General features: G+C 48.5%; 1 protein-coding gene across 1 annotated transcript in view; it reads right to left on the reverse strand.

The window, feature by feature from the left end:
- TTC9 (tetratricopeptide repeat domain 9) overlaps positions 1–19,305 on the reverse strand; it is a 30,304-nt gene that overhangs the window by 4,914 nt on the left and 6,085 nt on the right. The gene's annotated exons all lie outside the window — the stretch shown is intronic.

Consider the following 19,305-nt stretch of genomic DNA (forward strand, 5'->3'; position numbering starts at 1 on the left):
GAGGCCATTAGAGTGGGTTCTAATGCAATATTACTGATGTCTTTATGAAAAAGGATGCTATAGGCTGAATGTTTATGCCCCTACCCCCAAACTCACATGTTGAAAACTAATTCCCAACCTGGAGGTGGGGCCTTTGGGAAGTGACTAAGGCATGATGGTGGGGTTTTCACGATTGTGTTTGTGAAAGAGACCTCAGAGAGCTCCTTCACTCCTTCTGCCTTGTGAGGACACGGTGAGAAGACAGCCATCTAAGGCCCAGGAAGCAGGTCCTCACCAGATAGATACCAAGTCTGCCATCTGTGTCTTGATCTTGGACTTCTCAGTCTCCAGAACTGTGATAAATAAGGGCTTGTTGTTTGAGCCACACAGTCTATGGTACTTCTGCTATAGCAGCCAAAATGGACTAAGACAAAGGTGAAGTTTGGACACTGAAACAGACACACAGAGGAAAGGCTTAGGGAGACATCTACAAGCCAACAAACTCCAGGAACTAGGATAGAAAAATGCGACATATACTCCTTCATAGCTCACGGAAGGGAGCCAGCCCTACTAACACCTTGATCTTGGACTCCTGGCTTCCAGAAGTGTGAGGCAATAAATCTCTACTGTTTAAGCACCAATTTGTGAGACATTTGTTGTGGCGACCCTAGGATGAAGCTATAAGAGGCAATCACGACCCTAATATTTGTCTAGTGCTCACCTTGTACCAGATGCTTGTCTCACTGCTTTACTTGCATTACCTGATATAATCCTTGGACTACTATGATGCGGGTCTTATTCTTATTCCCACTTGTCCGATGAGGAAGCTGAGGCTCAGAGAGGTTGAGTGATTGCCCAAGGTCACACATCAGGAAAGTGGCAAGGCTGAGATTTAAATCCATGCTGTCAGACTCCAGAGCCCAAGTTCTTTATTGACTTGTTGAGAGGATTATGTAAAATAATGGTCCTAAAGTATTTACCACATTGCTTGGCACATACTAAGCACCCAAAGTGTTATTTAATATTATTATAATTCTCGTCAGCCGGGGCACCCTGCAGGGACGACTGTCTCTGCAGTTCCTGGGAGTAGGGGCCTCCTGATGGGCTGCTGCCCCGGGCCATACAGGGCACCCCTGTGGACAGGAGTAAGCAAAGGCTGGCAGGTACCGATGGGGGCGCTTCTTCCTGTTCCGCAGTCAGCCATGTTTCCTGGAAGCTTTCTCTCACGGATGAGCCACAGGACAGGGACCAGGAAGCTTGTATGAGCCTGGACAGGGAGCACCTCCCCAAACCTAAAGCCCTACTAGCCTCACTTGCCCCACCTTCCCCCCAGCCCTGCTGACCTACCTCCGCCTCCACTCAATCACTCAGATATTGAGGAGGCAGGGACTAAGGGCATGGACTGTGTTGGAGGCACAGGTCGGCTTCTCCTGAGCAAATACAAACAGATTTAGGAGGCAAAATGGCTCATTCCCGCCAAGACGTGGCGGGGGGGGGGGGGGGGGGGGGCGGCGCATGGCACAGGGCTGGTGCTGTTTTTCTGTGCCCAGGGACCCCTGCGCCACTGACGTTCACCTTCAGGGGTCTAACTTCAGCCGTTTTGATCCCTTAAATAACTTCCCAGGGATCAAAATGGCTAATTAGGAGAGCGGGCCTTTCATTTGGCATCGTGGAACAAACCAAACCAAACCAAACAAACAAAACAAAACCACATTCCTTTTCAGTATGAGGGGGAGGTGAACCAAAGTTTTTCCAGTTGAAGGTGTGAGAACCAGGAAGTGGAAGAGAATGGGCCCAGATCTAGAAACTGACCTGTCAGGTTTCACTGGCCACGGGGCAGAGAGCCAAACAGTCGACCAAAGCAACTTCAGCAACTAGCTGCTAGCCCCTGGGGGCCTGGGCGTGGGTGGCTGTAGTCACAGACACCTCTATCTGCTAGCGCCAGGGGACTATCCCTGCGGAGCTGTTGCCGCTAGCCCCCCTCACTGGTGCCCCCTCTCCCCCCACCAGTTTGCCCAGGTGCTTAGAGAGCTCTGCAGGCTGGGAGGGGCTTCTGTCGTGAGGTTTCTGGGTGTGAACCTCTGGCTGTTGCCTGTGAGGGACTGGGCTTTGACAGTGTCCCCAGAGCTAGAGGATTTCCGGTCTGTAGCTGCCCCATGCCCCCCCCCCCCCGCCCCGTGTGATGGTGTGATTCCCAGCCTCTTCCCATCCAGCCCTCCACCTACAAACAGACACTTCTGTTTGCTGACCTCAGCAGTCCAGGATACGACCCTTCATTTAAAAAAAATAAATAAAACCCAGGTTTTGGACATCTAAAATTGTGGGGGCTGGGGGAGCAAAGCAGCCTGGAAATGGAAAAGATCCCTCTTCCCACAGAGCAAAAGGAACAGACAACAATAAATTTCTGGGACTCATTTGGTGAAAATGTCTTGAATTCCCCTGCAGATCTGGTGGGAACTGTGATACTTGGCTGTGGTCCAGGGTTCAGACCTGGTGGGAGGTGGTGCCAGGCAGGTTCCAGGGTGTGGAGCCCCTGCTGGCACCATGGGCAGAGCCTGGCAAGACAGAGAAATCTAGAGTTTGCTGGGGGGGGGGGGGGGGGGGGGGGGGGGGNGGGGGGGGGGGGGGGGGGGAGGGGCGTGCTGCGAATAGGGTCTGAAGTAGAGGTGGTAAGAGAGAATCGGGAAAGCTGTCCTCAGCCCTACATACAGGCAATTTTAGGCACCACTCTAGTGTGGCCAGGGAGCTATTTGGGATCCATATAACAAACCCACAAGATAAGCTGGGGTATTTTTAAGGCACACTTTAGAGCTGAAACAGTTAAGAAGGAAAGGTTGACCAGCCGTCTTGTGACGTTCCTTCCCTGTCCCTGTGTCCATTCCCCAGGGTCTGGGGGCTGCAGTGGACACTTAGAACAGGTGGGACTGTGCCACTGTGGTCCCCTTATCTCAGCTTTAATCCCTTACCCTGTGTTAGAGGTGGTACTCAATACCTCACATGCACTGTGTCTTTTCATGTTCACGGGAACTCCATGAAACAGGTTCTATTTTTATGTTTGTTTTACAGATGATGAAACCCAGGTCCATAGAAATTAAGTAACCTGCTAAAGGTTACTCAGCTGGGAGGTGGAAGGATTAAGATATCCACCTGCTTCTGCCAGGCTCCCAAGACTGTGCTCTTGACCATGAGTGCCTGCAGGTCTGCATTTGAAGCCTTTGGAAGCCCACATAAGCCCTGGTAGAGGACAGGTCACCTGTATAAACTGCTTTTGTCTGTGTTCCACAAGCATCGAGGCAAAAAGTGATACCAAACTGCACTGGGCACCTTACAGGGCACTGGGATCAGGCGATGAACCAAACGCTCCATCCTGGAGCTGAGGACTGGTGGGGGGAGGAAGGCAAATGTTACATCATTATGTCCACACTCCCCTGTGCCAAGAGCTGTGAAGGAGCAGGGGTATGTGGAGGGAAGAGCCCTCCACCAGTATCAGGCGCCATGGGAGGGCTTCTTGGAAGAAATGGTACTTAAAGTGAGTTCCAGAGATTGTTTCTCAACCTCAGCTATAAACATTTCAGGCTGAGCAATTTTTGTTACGGGGGGATGTCCTGTGCCTTGTAGGATGTTAGCAACGTCCCTGGCTTCTACCCACCAGATGCCAGTGTGACCACCAAAGCAATGTCTCCAGATACTGCCAAACGTTTCCTAAGGAGTAAAATCACCCCTGTTTGAGAACCACTGATGTAGGTGGAAAGGGGAGAAAGGTTTCTAGGCAGAGCCAGGAGAAGTTGGAAAAGGAAGATAAAACTGAGGCATAGACTCTTATGGTCCCGTTGAGGACCTGAGACTTTATTCTTAGGGCAGGAGTCGATTTGGATGATGAAATGGTGGTGAGTAGGTCGACTCAAGTGGAGGCCAGAGACAGGGATTAACCGAAGTGACATTTGGGAGATAGAACTGGCGAGCACCGGGGAACCCCTGAAAGGTTTCCCTCTGTGGTTTTATCCTGTGGGTAGAGCCCTTCACCAGGATTGTCCTTGTGGACTCCCTGGTGACCCAGAACTCTTCGTCCGCTGCTGTAACCTGCTGTCTGTTTGAATTAACGTCTATAAAGGGACGGTCTCTGCCCTCCCCTGGATAGCACGGATCAGGGTTGTGAAGAGGAGTGGGCTGGGGAGCCGAGCCCCACCTTTGCCACCGAGCCAGCATTACGAGAATCGAGTTTCGATTCTATCTAGATAACGAGGGGCCTGTACTTCACTAAATTTCTGCCCTTCCTTCCAAAGGAATTCTGTTCTCCCTGTGACTTCTGGGGAGGCACCTTCTGTTGGAAATGAGTCAGAACTAGTAGAGCAGTTATCCAAAGGGCTTTGGATATAAGACAATTCTCCTGCTACGTAGAGATTTAAAATTTTTTTATTATTATTACTTTTTTTTTGAGTAGAGATTGGATTATGTTCTGATGTGGACCTTATGTGGACCTTCCCACAGCATCTTCTCTGAAGGGAGCAAGCACCACATGTGAATCAGCCCCAGCAGAGGAGGCTGTGGGCTTGGGAAGGCAGGTCTCAGGCTGGATGGAGAGGGAGCCTGTTCCCGTCTATGGCCTTGACTCTAAGTATATACTTGGATTTGAAGATGCGGTCCTTCAGCCGCAGAAGGGGTGCAGGGAGGGGAGACACACCTGCAGTGGACACATGAGGATGGACCTGGGCTCCCAGACAACCACACCTACAGGCTCTTTTGAAAGAAACATTATCAACCTTCTGGTCTTCGTGCCTTTCAACAAGATTGCATCAATGTTGCAGCTTAGAATCAGCCAGGATGTGGAGAATTAAGGCCAGCTTCTCTTCATGCTTGGAAAGAAGTGCTAAAGAGAAACAGCCTTCCCTGAGTCTGACAGGGTGGCGGCAGGGGTGGCCCGGGCAACTTACAAGAGAAAGGAAAATGGTGGAGGACAAGAAAGAATAAGGGCTGTCAATCTCCAGCCACCCCTCCCATGTGGAGCTTCCTCTTCCACTGCCCATCTCGGGTGGCGAGGGTATGTTTCTATGGTGAGGGCAGGCAGGCTTTCTTAAGAGTATGTGGTAGGAAAAGTTAGAGAACCAGCAACTGAAAGAACCCCACTGCACACTCATGCACCCACGCAAAGGAAACTGTTTGATGTTCCCCAAAGCAACCACACCGAAACCTCAGGCTGAGCCATGTCAGCTTCTCCTGGCCCTGACACCTGTTTTCTGTTCCTCCTGGGGCACACAGGGCACAGTGACTGCCAGGGCAAAGTGCCACTCGCTGGCACAAGATGAAGGGAAACTGGATGACGGGAGGAGGAAGAAGTTTTGTAGCCATTGGTTTTCAGCTGATTCACTGCAGTTTGCCCTTCCCTGCTGAACAGAAGGGAAGCATGGGCTACAAGGGAGGGAAGGAGAGACCCCCCCCCCCCCCCCCCGGGGCCAGGAGGAGAAGGAACCTACTCCCTGAGGCTGCCTCAGTGTCAGGGGTTGAACTGTGTCCTCCCAAAGACGTGCTGGAGTCTGCAGGATATGGGCCTATTTGGTGAGAGGGTCTTTACAGAGGTGATCAGTCAAAATGAGGTCGTTAGGGTGGACCCCAACTGAAAATGGCTGGTGTCCTTAGAAGAAGGGAGACATTTGGACACAGAGACAGACACACACAGGAGAGACGATGTCAGAAGACACAGGAAGAAGATAGCCATCTACACACCAAGAAACATCCGAGTTTACGAGAAGGTAGGAGAGGAGCAAGGAACGGATTCTCCCTCACAGTTGGTGGAAAAGACCACCCCTGTCAACACCTTGGTCTTAGAATCCTGGCCTCCATAACTGTCAGGGGACACACGGCTGCTGTATGAAGTCACCAGACCACGGTACTTTGTTACAGGAGCCTTAGGAAACTAATACACATCGCTGGTCATTCCTATGGGAGGTGGGACCAAGAAGTGGCCGTTACATTGCTGGGGAAAGTTTCCCCAGAGGTGAACCACATTATCTGATTCATTTTCAAATTTATTTCAACAGCACGGTAGTAACGTGGAAGGAGCTGGGACTGGGCAGAGGTGGAACTTGGAGTATTTGACAGCTGGTACAGGCTGTAACCGAACTGAACAGGCACGTAGTGTTGTGCAGGTCCTGGGGTGTCCTGGCTGGACGTCAGTGGTGGGTCTGGAGGCACAGTCCTGGGCTGGAAGCTGAGCTCTGCCACCCACCAGCCTAGGTCCTTGGGCATGTTACTTAATCTCCCTGGCTCCCATTCTTTTCGTGTGCTACGCAGAGATAATGCCTACGTTGTGGAGGCCCTTGTGAGGATAAGATAAGCAAATCAACGTGTTACATGTCTCGCACAATGCTGGGCACTCAAACTGATTCTCACCAACGCTAGTTCTTCAGGAAGCCACAGGTCAAATGCGGCTTCTCCAGCAACATGAATCTTCACGTCAGAGAAAATTTCCCTTTCGAGTCCTCCACACAAGGTATGACACACACATGAAGCTACAGCTTAATTGAAAGAAAACTGTCAAGACTAGGTCGGACACACTGCAGAGGGGGATTTGAGAGGCCTCTGCATGGCGGAGCAATGGGAAAAGAGCGTGCAGCGGAGAAATGCCTGGAACATTTACTCAGGAGGCTCCGCCTCCGGGACCACCGCGACCACTCAGTCTCCCCTCTCAGGGAGGCGCTGGCTGGTTTTGTCTCCGGAGTTCTGCAGACAACTCTCTTCTTTTGATTTCTCATTGTTGTTTCATGGTGTAGGATGCACATAAACTCACGCTTGCCACAAACGTCTCCCAAAGCTACGCTGGATGCCTGGCTTTACTTACTAGTTTTCCTTTCAAAGGTGCATTTTCCCTGTTAGGGTTGGGCGGGTGCATGCAAAGAACATTACAAAAGCAGCTTTGCAGCCGGAAAAGAAGGCTGGAGGGAAAGAAGGGGTGGGGTTCTGGGCCTGTTTTCTTCTCGCACATTAGACAGCCTCTGAGTCAATAGCTGGTTCTACTGCCACCCCTCCACACCCCAAACATGCGTGCTGTCTGCTCCCTACTCTCAGCCATGTCACTTCCCCCACCAAAAATGGATGAGTGGATCCCACAGTCAGTGTCTGGCTGGCAGTTTTATGGATGGGGGTGGGGGGATGGACCTAAAGTTGCTGGGCTCCTCTGGAGTCCAAATATTCAGCAGGGTCTACAGCTACACATCTCCCTGAACGGGCCGGCTCTCCTCTAATATTCTGGAGAGCGAGAAGCTCTAAAAGCCAGTGTGGCGGGAAGATCAATAGGTCTGTTTCCTGAGTCTATGGGGCAGGGGGAAAGTTTTAGTGGAGAAGTTGCTGGCCAGGTTTGTTGCCCCTGAGCTGGTTGACTCAGGATGTCCCTAACACTGACATTCACTCGAGTGTCCCTGAGTTAAAACACTTCTCCTCTCAGGGCTCAGTGTTGAAGTAGGTGAAAATGAAGGTAATTATGATCACCATCTACCTTCTCCTGGAAGGCTGATTGGCAGCACGGAAAAAGTCAGCGCTTCCCAAGTGCTAGACCCTGACACCTGACCAGCACCCCAAGAAAATCGTTTCTCATGAAAGCATCTGGGGAAGCTTATTTAACATAGAGATCCCTATACTCAAAGCCTAGCAATGCAGATTTACAGATCCCCAAGAGTTAAGAGGAAGCCCAGTCAGCCACATTTTCAATAAGTCCCCAGTGGGCACTTATAGTTGGGCATCCTTAACTCCTGAGCTGCTACATTCTAGCATTTTGGACATATGCTTCTTCAGGATCATTCAGTTAATTAAACTATAAGAACCCGGGATAGCCATGGGGAGCTCCAGGATTACCCACCAGGCAAATAGGTCCCAGATGGCCAAGTTCTAGAGCTGGGAAATCTATACATGTAGGCAAACAATTGTTCTCAGTCAGTGATGGTGTGACATGTCAGGCTGTCTGTCCTCTTCTTAGTGACTAGAGACTTCTCACTGGAGAAGAGGAGCCCAGGCCCAGGGGAAATGAGGAAGCAGAGGCTGTCGTGCTCCAGAGCTTTTAGCCTGACGCCTGTAGGCAGCTTTCATCCATCCTCCCAGAAGGGTAAAAAGAGTGAGAGCAGGTCACTTTTACTGAGCATGAATGGGCCACGCACTGAGGGTTTAGTGTTTGGACCATTTTCCAGATGAAAAAAAACTGACGCCCCATGAACTTCACTTTCACTTGCCCAAGGCCACAAAGCTAGTAAGAGTCAGGGCTAGGACTTGAACCTAAGCCTTCTGGCACCTAAGGCTGTGGTGCTCTTAAGCATTACACATACTGCCCTCCTAGGGTGCTCAACTTCCTGTAGTGAATTTTAACTCAGTCCCTTCTTTCGGTTGATTTGAGGCCTGAGTTCTGATTTTTGTGAGGCTTATCTGTGAGATCTGATGGTGCCAGACTATGCTCTCTTTGCATGTGCACTTCTCATTTGGAAGGTTCTGATAGAACACTCCAGGGCCCTCTATCCTGCTTGTTTCTCTGCCTTCAAAGAGAAACTGAGTGCAGAGTTTCCAGCAACATGTTTTTTAAGTTCTAAAACCACCAAGATCTCCAATTGCATCGAGAGACTACTGTTACTCCAGTACAGCTGACACGACACATCTCTGGTTTCTTCCTGAAACGGCTCCTGTCTTACCTGTACTTGTGAACTAACCCCCACAATATTGTTTTAAATTGAAAACTCTATTGAGGTAGTTGCAGATGCATGTACAATTGTGAGAAATAGTAGAGACCCCCTGTATCCTTCACCCAGTTTTCACCCAATGGTATCATCTTATAAAACCACAGTACAACATATGGATTACATACATCGGCACTGATGCAGCTCCCAGATCTTATTCAGATTTACCTAGCCTTACTCGAACTCTAGTGTGTGTTTAGTTACACACGATTTTACCACATAGGTAGGTTCCTCTACCTCTGAACTTCAGGGACAGAAAGTCCCATCACCAAAGAACCCTCTTGATGTGCTTTTGTAATGACGTCTGTGTCCATCTCAAAACTCACTTCCTCTTTAACCCCCAACAACCTCTCGTCTGTGCTCCATTTCAAAAATTTTGACATTTCAAAGTGTTACATAAATGGAATCGTACAGCGTGAACTCTTTTGGAATTGGCTTTCTTTTTCACTCAGCATAATCACCCTGAGATCATCCAGGTTGTTGCGTGGACCAGTAGTTCATTCCTTTTAACTGCTGAATAGTAGTCCATGGTATGGCCGTCCACAGTTCGACCGTTCATCTGATGAAAGACGTCAGGTCTCCTTCCAGTTTGGGGTTATTATGAATAAAGCTTCTATGAATATTCACGGACAGCTTTAATTTCTCTAGGATAAATGCCCAAGAGGACACTTCCTGAATCACGAAGGAAAGCGTTCAGTCTCTCCTCATTAAGTACAATGTTAGCTTTAGGTTTTTTGTTTTTTTTCTGGTAGATGCTCTTTATTAAGATCAGCTATTTCCCTCCTATTTCTAACTTGCTGAGAAATTATTATTTTTCTGTTACTTGTGGATTTTAGCACATCCCCACCGTGGTAAAGCTTTCACAGACCATGCTGGGTAGTCTCTTTCTAACGAGGTCAGATCTATCTACAATCAACCAGTGGACCCTTTGGTTTTCCAAAGAATGACATTATTTGTCACAGCCACATACTAGGATCAGGGGACTCCCATCATTGCAGTTGTTAATGAAACATGTCTGCTTTGCCCTTCCAGGCAAGCATCTGTCAGGCATCTTTAAATCTCCACACAGCAAAACCACATCATGGCGCTTTGCATATGCTGTGTGCTCAGAAAGTAGCAATTCCTAACATTTGCATGGTGTTTTACGACTCACTTGACCCTCACAGGGACTCTGGGAAATAGTTATCATTAGCCCTGCTTCCAGAAGTTTCCAGAGGCCTGGGGAAGTTATGTGATGTGCCAAGGTCATTTGACCTTTAGGGGAAAAACCAGGGTTGTCCAAGCCCTAGTCCCAGTGGTGGTTCCACTCCTGCAGAGCTGGTGACAGAGTGGAAACCTGGACTCGCTGATCTCTAAAGGTCTCTTCCCAGCCTAAGGACCTGAGAAGCTCTGACAAAAAAAAGGATGGCAGTGTCTTTGTTCATGCCATCCCTGCCCGGCTTGGCACCCCGATGAAGAGTTCTCCCCCTACTGCCGTGGCTTTATCTAGTGGACTGACGCGCCTCCTATTCCATTCGCTTTCACTTCTGACCCCTTTCTTCCGATCCAGCACACCTTGCGTTGGATTCAGGCAAACACTGACAAGTGTTTCTTTTGTTTTCTCTGTTTTAGCAACGCTGTCCTTGGAGACCTCTTCTTTTCACTGTTCCCTCACCATTCCTGGTTGCTCTTTGTTTTCCCACCCTTTGAATTCTTCCCTTGGATGCCACCGTGTTCGAGGGCTGCTTGAACAAGGCCTGCAGCACCCTCTCACCATCCCCGCACAGTCCTGCGCAGAGGCTCTTATCAGACATATTCAATAAGAATTCATTCATCATGGCCTATGCCCGGAGCTTTGGGAGGAAAATGGGAAGCATTCAATAGATGGTGATATCTCTAGTGGCTTTATATTTTTCTTATTTCCCCTTTGTTGGCTAGCACTTAGCTGTCTAGGTGTCAGGTAAAAGCTAATCTAAAAATCTTAAAAAGCTGAAAGCTTGTGTTGATGTTCCTTTAAGGAACATTGGAATCTGCTCAAGGCAGTCGTAATGCCAAAATCTGAGGTCAAGTCAGTGTTTTGGTGCCTGTCACATGGCACCGTTCGTGGGGGAAGGCACAGACCTGGAGCTACAGCAGCATCCTTACAAGTCATCCCATCCACGGCCCTGCTCACCCTTGATCTCCTGCGGTACGTGCAGCGAGGATTACTCAAACAAAATTACTTTTGTTTGAGTCTTCATTCACACCCCTGTCCTGGGTTGGAAGTGGGACTCTGAAGGGGCCAGCGGGGCCACTGGAATGTAATAATGAATATATGGCCAGAAATATTCAGAAGAAATCCAATGCCTGATATAATCTGTTCCTTGTTGGCTCTGGCCAAAGACACATGCCTTGCCCATTGGCAGGACTTCTGAGCCAGGATGGGGGAAAAACCTCAGAAGCCAAAATTCCATCCTGTTCCCTATTTGAACTTTAAGGAATGCCTCCCCTGTTCTTATCGCCTCTACTGTCACTTCTCTGTGACCCCAGCAACATCTCTCCTGCTCCCATGGCCTCTCCTACCATCTCTCTATGACACCAGAGCAACCATCATGCCACCAGCTATAACTGGGGACAAGTTAGTGAACAGGCATGTGGGCAGCAGAAAAAGGACTTCTGTGGCTTCTCTGGGGCAGCACTGTCCATGACAGCAAAGTGTTGGAAAGAACCTGGATATCCATCAGTAGGAAATTGGTTAAATAAATAACAGGGCATTGGTATAACGGAACATGATGCAGGCATTAAAGTCATGCTGTAGAAAAAATATATAATAACATCGAAAAATATTTCCCGTGGTGGAAATATTACTGGTGGAAAAAACGAAGCTTGTAAAAGTTTGTGCAGTATAACCGGAATCTTGTGGAAAATATGAGCGTGTGTGCATGCCTGTGAAGAATTGGTAATAGCAGGCGTCAGAATTCCTCTTACAAGAGGAAGTAACCTTATTTTTAGAATGCCCCCATCAACTGCTTTGAGATCAGTCAGAGGAAACTTAGGTAGATGAAAAGATGGCCAAAGTGCCCTGCCTGTGAGACGTCAGGAATCTGAGAGGAGCAGCGCCTGAGAGGCGGAGCAGGGCGAGAGGGGGAGGGCCTGAGAGGCATAGAAGGTGGGTAGGTCGCTGGAACCTGCCAAACAAGGTGAGAAGTCAGTAAGAAATTCCTGTTAGCTTGATGGTCAAAGGAGTTTGGGGAAGAAGAACTTTGAATATTCGGCTTCTGGGATGTGAACACCTTCTGTACCCTGTAACCTTCAGTCTGATCTGGTACGACTCTACAGCCAGAGGATGTGGTGCCAGGGGATGTGAAAGGGAAGAGGAACGGGGTGGGGGGTGGGGGGGCAGCCAAACTGGCCCTTGGTTGGCAACCAGGTCGAGTAAGCAGCATCCTGCAGGGGCAGAGGGGGCAAAAAGGAGCCTGAGCTTCCCAGCACGTGGGAGACAAACCCTCTTCTTTTATAAATAAACTGGAGAAAGGTAGACCTCGAAGTGGGTGGCTGAGGTTTGGTTTACAGACACATAGGAGGAAGACGAAGGAAATGACCCCAGACAGGAAAGAGTGGGCTTCTTGGGATGGGGGATGACAAGTTGAGTTTTATTTTCTTCTTTGGATTTCATTTATTTTCAATGACCTTCTGTGAATTACAATGCTTTACTTCTGTAATTCGAAAAGTATTTTTAAAAATCACCCCTGCCCACCCTGGCTGGGTAGCTCAGTTGGTTAGAGCATCATCCCAAATACACCTGGGTTGTGGGTTGGATGCCCCATCAGAGCACATACAAGAAATCAACGAGTAAATGCATAAATAAGTGGAACAGCAAGTCCATGTTTCTCTCTCTCTCTCTTTTCCTCCCTCCCTTCCTTTCTCTCTCTAAAATCAATTTTAAAACATCACCCCTGCCCATTATGTCTTCAAAGAGAGCAGGGAGGAGAGGTGAGAAAACAGCTTCTGAAGATTCCCTGAGAAATCACAGCCCGTGAGCACTGGGACACTGCCCTGGGGAAGCCCAGGCTCAAGCTGAGAAGTGTGGAGGAGGAGCCCCTGGAAGGGGGCATTGAAAGAAGGACCCTAGGGACAGACTTGCTGGTGCTTCCATGTGCAGGACCTCTGGTCCCGTCAGGGGCTTTCCTCATCCGACACCAAGAAGGAGCTCTGTACACTGGCACCAGCATGGGCCCAGGAGGGCAGGCAGAGCCAGCCTGGCAGCCTCCCCCTCCCTGTCCCCCTTTCACAGAGGCTTGCCTTCCTCCTTTGCCCCTTCCCACCAGTGAGCCTCTTGCTCGTTAAGCTCCCCAGGGAATTCAATTGATCACAGCATGAATCTTCTCTTCCTGGCAACGGCTTATTCCCCCCTCTCAGACTCTGTACTGGCCTGACTTGTGAGAGAGCCTGAGGTTCTTCACGGCTGCTCTGTTCAGTTCAAAGGAAAGGTCAGACAGCCCTGGGGGCAGAGGAGGGAAAGTGGCAGAGCCCCGATGCTGTCTACCTGAGGCTTATTCACTTGCACCAGCTCAGCCCAGATATGTGTCTGCCTAGAACCCAGCAGTTTCTAAGTGTTTCCTGGACCAATCTGTATCCTGAGAAGCTGGAAGTAGGTACAGACCCCTGGGTCAAGAGCTTCTGGTTCTGCTGGAGCTCAGCTGCCCTTCAGAGGAAGCCTGATGGGTCAGTCACTTGTTCACTCAGCCTTTCAGGCCCAGGAATGTACCAGGTAGGAAATACCCACACGGAAAGCTGTTGGTTCACACCTTGTTCACCGCCTCTATCCTGTAGCCACTCAGGAAGCTGGAACTTCCTGGAGCCCTGTTTTGCCCTCCTCTGTTTGCTCACTTGCTTCCCATATGCTCCCCCAGCTTCCTCTGCTAAGCCCTTTTCTCTTCGTCTTTCCCATACTTTCCTGCCTCAGTACCTACTGCAGTAGCAATCCCATTTACATGTAACCATCATTTATGAAGCATCTGCTATATGTCAGGCACTCTGCTAGGCATGTGTGTACGCAGGATCTAATTTCACTCACCATCACAATCCGTGTGGTACACGTTACTACCTCCATGCCGTAATGCAAACAGACGCTCGTCGGGGTTAGGACCTGTCCAAGATTAACGAAGGAGTTGATGGGATGGCAGGACTCAAATCCAGATCCTCTTATGCTAAGCAAAGTCCTTTTCCATCAGGCCACATGGCCCCACAGGGTTCCTGGGTCTAGGTCTGCTGCCTGTCCGGTCCTCTGTGTCCTCTCTCTTCCCTCCTGTCCTCACTGGCACACACGGGGACACAGTCCTCTCCTTTTATAGACATCAGGGGAGAGTCTGCGCAAGTTCCCAAGACTGAGTGGCCTCCATAACCTGGGGGTGCAGGTCCATTTGAGAAAGGAGCTGAGTTCTGACTCGGCCTGAGCGACAGGCCCAGAATCATGTTCCTGAAATGCTCATCCTCAGAATCTCAGCCTTGGGCCAAGGTGGCAACTCTCCGAGACGCTATGTAACTTAGGCAGCAACTGTTCCCTAAACTCTTGGTCCCGCCAGTCCATTTCTTAAAAGCTTTTTTTCTTGCTACCAGTTCTCTTGGTCTAATGTAGACAGTATTACCAGGTTTCTGATGGTAAATGACTGCCTGCTTACATTCAGAGTCTGAGTTTTGAAATAATTTGGGAAGATATAGCAGCAATAGGTAGTATTTGGTATCTGATGCCATGAATTTAAATTCTGGGACCCAGATAATGTAAATATCTTGGCAGCTCCCAAGCCCTGCCCCGGTACCTCTCAGAGACCCTCTGTCTGACTCTATCATCCTAGGAGGCTGAAACCTTATTTTGGTCTACCTTCAAATTTGCAAGGGTTGCCTTGAAAATTTTAGTTGAGATCTTGTAATGATTAGTCATTGGCACATACCAGTAAACTGGAATAAACATACTTTTTCATGCCATTCTGGATGTTACCTGTGCCTCGTCTATCCTGGTCTGATAGTAATGCCAAAGATGTCGAGCAAAATTATCCCGAAGTTTCTCTTAATATCCCATAGTAGGACTCATACCCCTTTCTGCAGTGGCCACAACCCCAATCCACCACACAGGGCTAGACCCTGGGAGCTAGGTCCTGTTTCCTTCCCAAGTCTGGCTGCTACCAGAGGGGAGGAGCCTGGACAACCTTCGAAGCCTAGATAGTTTAACTCTTCTAAGGGAGGCTTGCAGGGCATCTGACCCAACATTAACTGTTTAAATACAGGGAACGAAAGCTCAAGCTTGGAGCGATGGGACTTGCCCAGAGTCACAGAGCAGGTTAGCAGCAGACTCTGCACTGGAACCCTGGTCCCACAGCCCGTGCCATGTTTTGAGGAGAACAGAAAAGATTTAGATTTGGCCTGTGAAGAGCCATGGCGAGCGTCCAGTTAAGATTCTACGAATGAGTGAGTTTCCTTCTGATGCTCTCTGGCTGCTGTGTCTGAGCCACCGACGGGCAGGATTCCCTAGGCTCAGGGGCCAACAAGAATCCTGGACGCTGAGCACCCATCCAGTCCCTTCACTAACAGCAGGGCATTGTGACCAGGGGTCAGGGCCAGGTTACATCACAAGTTCTGACCCAATGCTCTTCCCTGACCCATTAGCAGATTTAAACTGTCACTAACAGGCTACTGAGCCCAGAAGGGTGTCCCCCTACTTTGGGTTACCACGCTGCCAGGGTCTAGCCCTGTGTGTGGATTGGGGTGGTGGCCACATCAGAAAGGGGGGTGTGTCCTATTATGGGGTGTTAAGAGAAAGGTGAGGATAGGCCTGGCTGGTGTAGCTCAGTGGATTGAGTGTGGGCCTGGGAACCATACAATCGCGGTTCAATTCCCAGTCAGGCCACATGCCTGGGTTGCAGGCTAGTTCCCAGCAGGGGACTCACAAGAAGCAACCATATACATTGATATTTCTCTCCTTCCCTTCCTCTCTAAAGACAAATAAGTAAAATTCTTAAAAAAAAGAGAAAGGTGAGGATAATTTTGCTCCATATCTTCGGTGTCAATATCAGACAAGGATGGACGAGGCACAGGTAATATCCAGAATGGCATTAAAAATTATGTTTATGCCCTGGCTGGTGTAGCTCAGTGGATTGAGAACCAGACTGAAAAGCAAAGGGTTGCCGGTTCAATTCCCAGTCAGGACACATGCCTGGGTTGCAGGCCAGGTCCCCAGTGCGGGGCACGTGAGAGGCAACCACAAACTGATGTCTCTTTCTCTCTTTCTCTCTCCCTTCCACTCTCTCTAAAAATAAATAAATAAAATCTTTAAAAAATGATGTTTATAAGGTGGTCTTTTTTTAGGAAAATAAAAGTAAAACAAAAGTAGCCATAATCTCTCTACACAGATAATTCGGTCATCACTTTTCTTAAAACATAAAAGCAATATTGCATATGGTCAGAAAAGTCAAACTCTAGTGAAAGATTTAAAATGAAAAGTTAAAAAGGACATGGAGAAACCTTAAACGCACATTACCAGATGAAAGAAGCCAATCTTAAAAGACTACATACCGTGTGATTTCAACTACATGACATTCTGGAAAAGGCAAAACTATGGAGACAGTGAAAAGAAAAGCCAGTGTTTGCCAGCGGATAGGGGTGGGGAGTGGGAGATGAACAGAAAGGGCACAGGATTTTTAGGGCAGTGAAGATGCTCTATGACACCCCAGCGATGGATGTACATCAGATGTTTTGTCTAAACCCATAGACTATACAACACAAAGGTACACCGTAATGTTAACCATGCACTTCGAATGATTCCAGCGTGTCAGTATAGGTTCATCAATTGTAACAACAGGTACCACTCTGGTGGGGAATGTTAATAATGCAGGGGGCTATGCATGTGTGGGGAAAGGAAGAAAATAAGAAATATTTGTACCTTTCCCTCAATTTTGTTATCTTAAAATGCTCTAAAACAATAGAACTTAATAATTAAAAAGTTGGTCTCTCCAATTCTTCTTCCCTTTTTCAAGTGACGTTAACAACTTTGCTTGTATGGTTTCAGATATTTATTTATTTATTTATTTATTTATTTTTGCTGCTGAAAGCTTTATTGTTTCCATCTGGTTCAATGCATGGGAGAAAGCACCAGGTTGGCTAAAATCACATTTTTAAAAAAGCTGCAGGGAGAGGCTCAGGGAGAAGCCAGACGCCAGGGGGATGCAGAGGGCCCCTCAAAGGCCTCTGGGCTCCAAAGGCTCCTAGTCATGCTTGGGGTGAGCCTTTCAAAGAGATACTAGCACAGCCCAGCCTGGGGGTGACCAGCCTGTGGAGCTTAGTCAGGTGGTCGCCCATCCTCTTGATGAGTTTCACCTGCTAGTCCAGGACGTGGTTTCCAGGAAGTGGTTTCCAGGAAGTCACAGAGATGAGGGTGTGTGCAGGTAGGACCCAGGCATGGAGATGCAAAAGGGCCTGGTCCTGGACCATAGCAGCTTCCCTAGTGCCCTGAGTTTCACCCCACTCATTTGCAAGAGAACGTGCCCACCACGCTGGCTTTGCATCTTTAAGAGATGCCTGGGGTCCTCATGGAAGTGGCCCATGCCCTCCAGAGCCACACTGTTGCAGTCAAAATAAAAGCCCAGAGAAAGGTCAGTGCAGGAGGCTGGCAGAGGCAGGTCAACCTGGTGGCCTCTGCCTCAGTGGAATACTTTTGAGGAATTTGGGAGCTCGTGGTTTGCTCAGGAATAAGGAGGTAAGCTCAAAAAATGGTGCTGGCTGCTCTTGGAGGCTGAGGGTGGCTGAGGAGGTTTGGAATATGGTGACTGGAAAGGAGGCTGGAAAGTGGTTGGAGCTGGAAGAAGGGGTGTCCCTGGCTCCCTTCCATGCAAACACCGTTGAAGTGAGGAACAGATCCAGGGGACTGCCACCAGTGGCACTGCTCAGATAGCCTCAAATGCAAACACTGTACTATCACACATACTTATGCTAGTTTATAGTCTTATTTTGTTTACAAAGGGAATCCTATTAAATATCGTTCTGCATGTCTGCCTTTTCATGTAATAACAGAGTTTGGAGACTGACCCACAGTAGCACATACAGAACTACCCCATTCTACATTAGGACCACAGCATTCATAAACAACGGCATGGAGAATTTTTCTTTTCCTTTTCTTTCCTTTCCTTTTTTATAAAGAAGGGCAGACTGACACATGCGGCACCTCATTTGGATGTATCTGGAGTCTTGGAAGCTTGGCCAGCCTGGGTGTCCCTACAGATGGACCTTGGGAGCTTGTTTGGAGGCTCTACCAGAGGAGCGTGGCTACGTGTGCACACTTGACTGAAGAATGGTCCTCCTTTAGCTGGGGAGGTCTTCCTCCAGTGTGCAGCTTCATGAGGGACGCACAGCGAGCAGTGAGGGATGAAGGGGACAGACACTGCCTGGCCAGCCAGATCAGCCTAATCAATCCCGGTGATCAATGGAATCACAGATGTCGCTGCCAGATTGCCTTCACATCTAGAGAGAATTTTTCTTTTAAGGGCCAGAAAGATCCATTGGGATTTTGGAAATCCAACTTTTGGTTTTTATAAATCAGAAAGCCATGGCCCAAGAGGTCAAATTCCTTGACCCAAGGCACCCAGCACATTGGAGACAGAACTTATAGTTCAAGTCCCTGTTCACTAAGTCACGCTTTCTCTGTGTTAATTAAGAAATTGCTGGTTGGTTTGTTGAAATATTTGGTTTTCATCCCAGCTGCTTGGAGTAGGCACAGACTGGCGGTGAAAGAGAAGAGAGGGAAGGAGAAAACATCTCGGCTTTCCTGTCTGCGCTGTAACTGAACCCCCCTGCCTTGGCTGGGCACTTGGTTGCATCTAGCTACAGAAACTCCAATGTCCTGAAGAGTTCCTAGCTAAGAACTAAGTACTCTAGAAACTCTGCTCAAAATCTACATTCAGAATGTTCTTTCCTTCAAAGCGTTTTACAAGTTTCCATTCTCACATCTTTTTCTTTTGAAGATGGTCTTATAAGCCATATTTACAGGCTTCAGATTTATTGGTCAAGGTGCTGCCCAAGGAATGTCCTCAGATCAACAGTGGTTTGACCAGTCGAGTTCTCCCATCCAGATGGCAGATATTGCCTGAGCATCTCCGCGTGAAGTGTCTCTTCTTTCCTCTTACTGTGACCGATTCTCACCCTAACAACCCATCTTCTGGCTATCAGGTTATCATTTGTCTCTAGCTCTTGACCTCCTTTTCACCAATGAGTTCTTGCTTTTGTAATTCATCTCTATGCTTGGTTCTTTGGTTCCACACCAATTTCTGTTGAGTACGCTTTGCCTTAGAATCTGCCTCAGAGTCTATATGTAATTTTACCCACCTTAGTTATACTCATGCAGTCACCTTCTAGCATCCCCTTGAGGGCTGGCTTCAAGGATGGGTGACTTACACAGTCACATAGGATCCATGTACAGAAGGACCCTGTATTTGGCTTAATTCTGTGCTCTTGTCTTCTTAAAATTCTTAACAACTTTATTGTTTAAATTGTGGGTATTTAAAAATACGTTTTAAATTTATTTTTAGAGAAGGGAAGGGAGGGAGAAAGAGAGGGAGAGAAACATCAGTGTGTGGTTGTGTTTTGCACACCCTGCACGGGGGACCTAGCC

The sequence above is a fragment of the Sturnira hondurensis genome, unplaced genomic scaffold (assembly GCF_014824575.4).
Source record: "Sturnira hondurensis isolate 20B ecotype Veracruz unplaced genomic scaffold, ASM1482457v3 Scaffold0021143, whole genome shotgun sequence".
Classification (NCBI taxonomy): Eukaryota; Metazoa; Chordata; class Mammalia; order Chiroptera; family Phyllostomidae; genus Sturnira; species Sturnira hondurensis.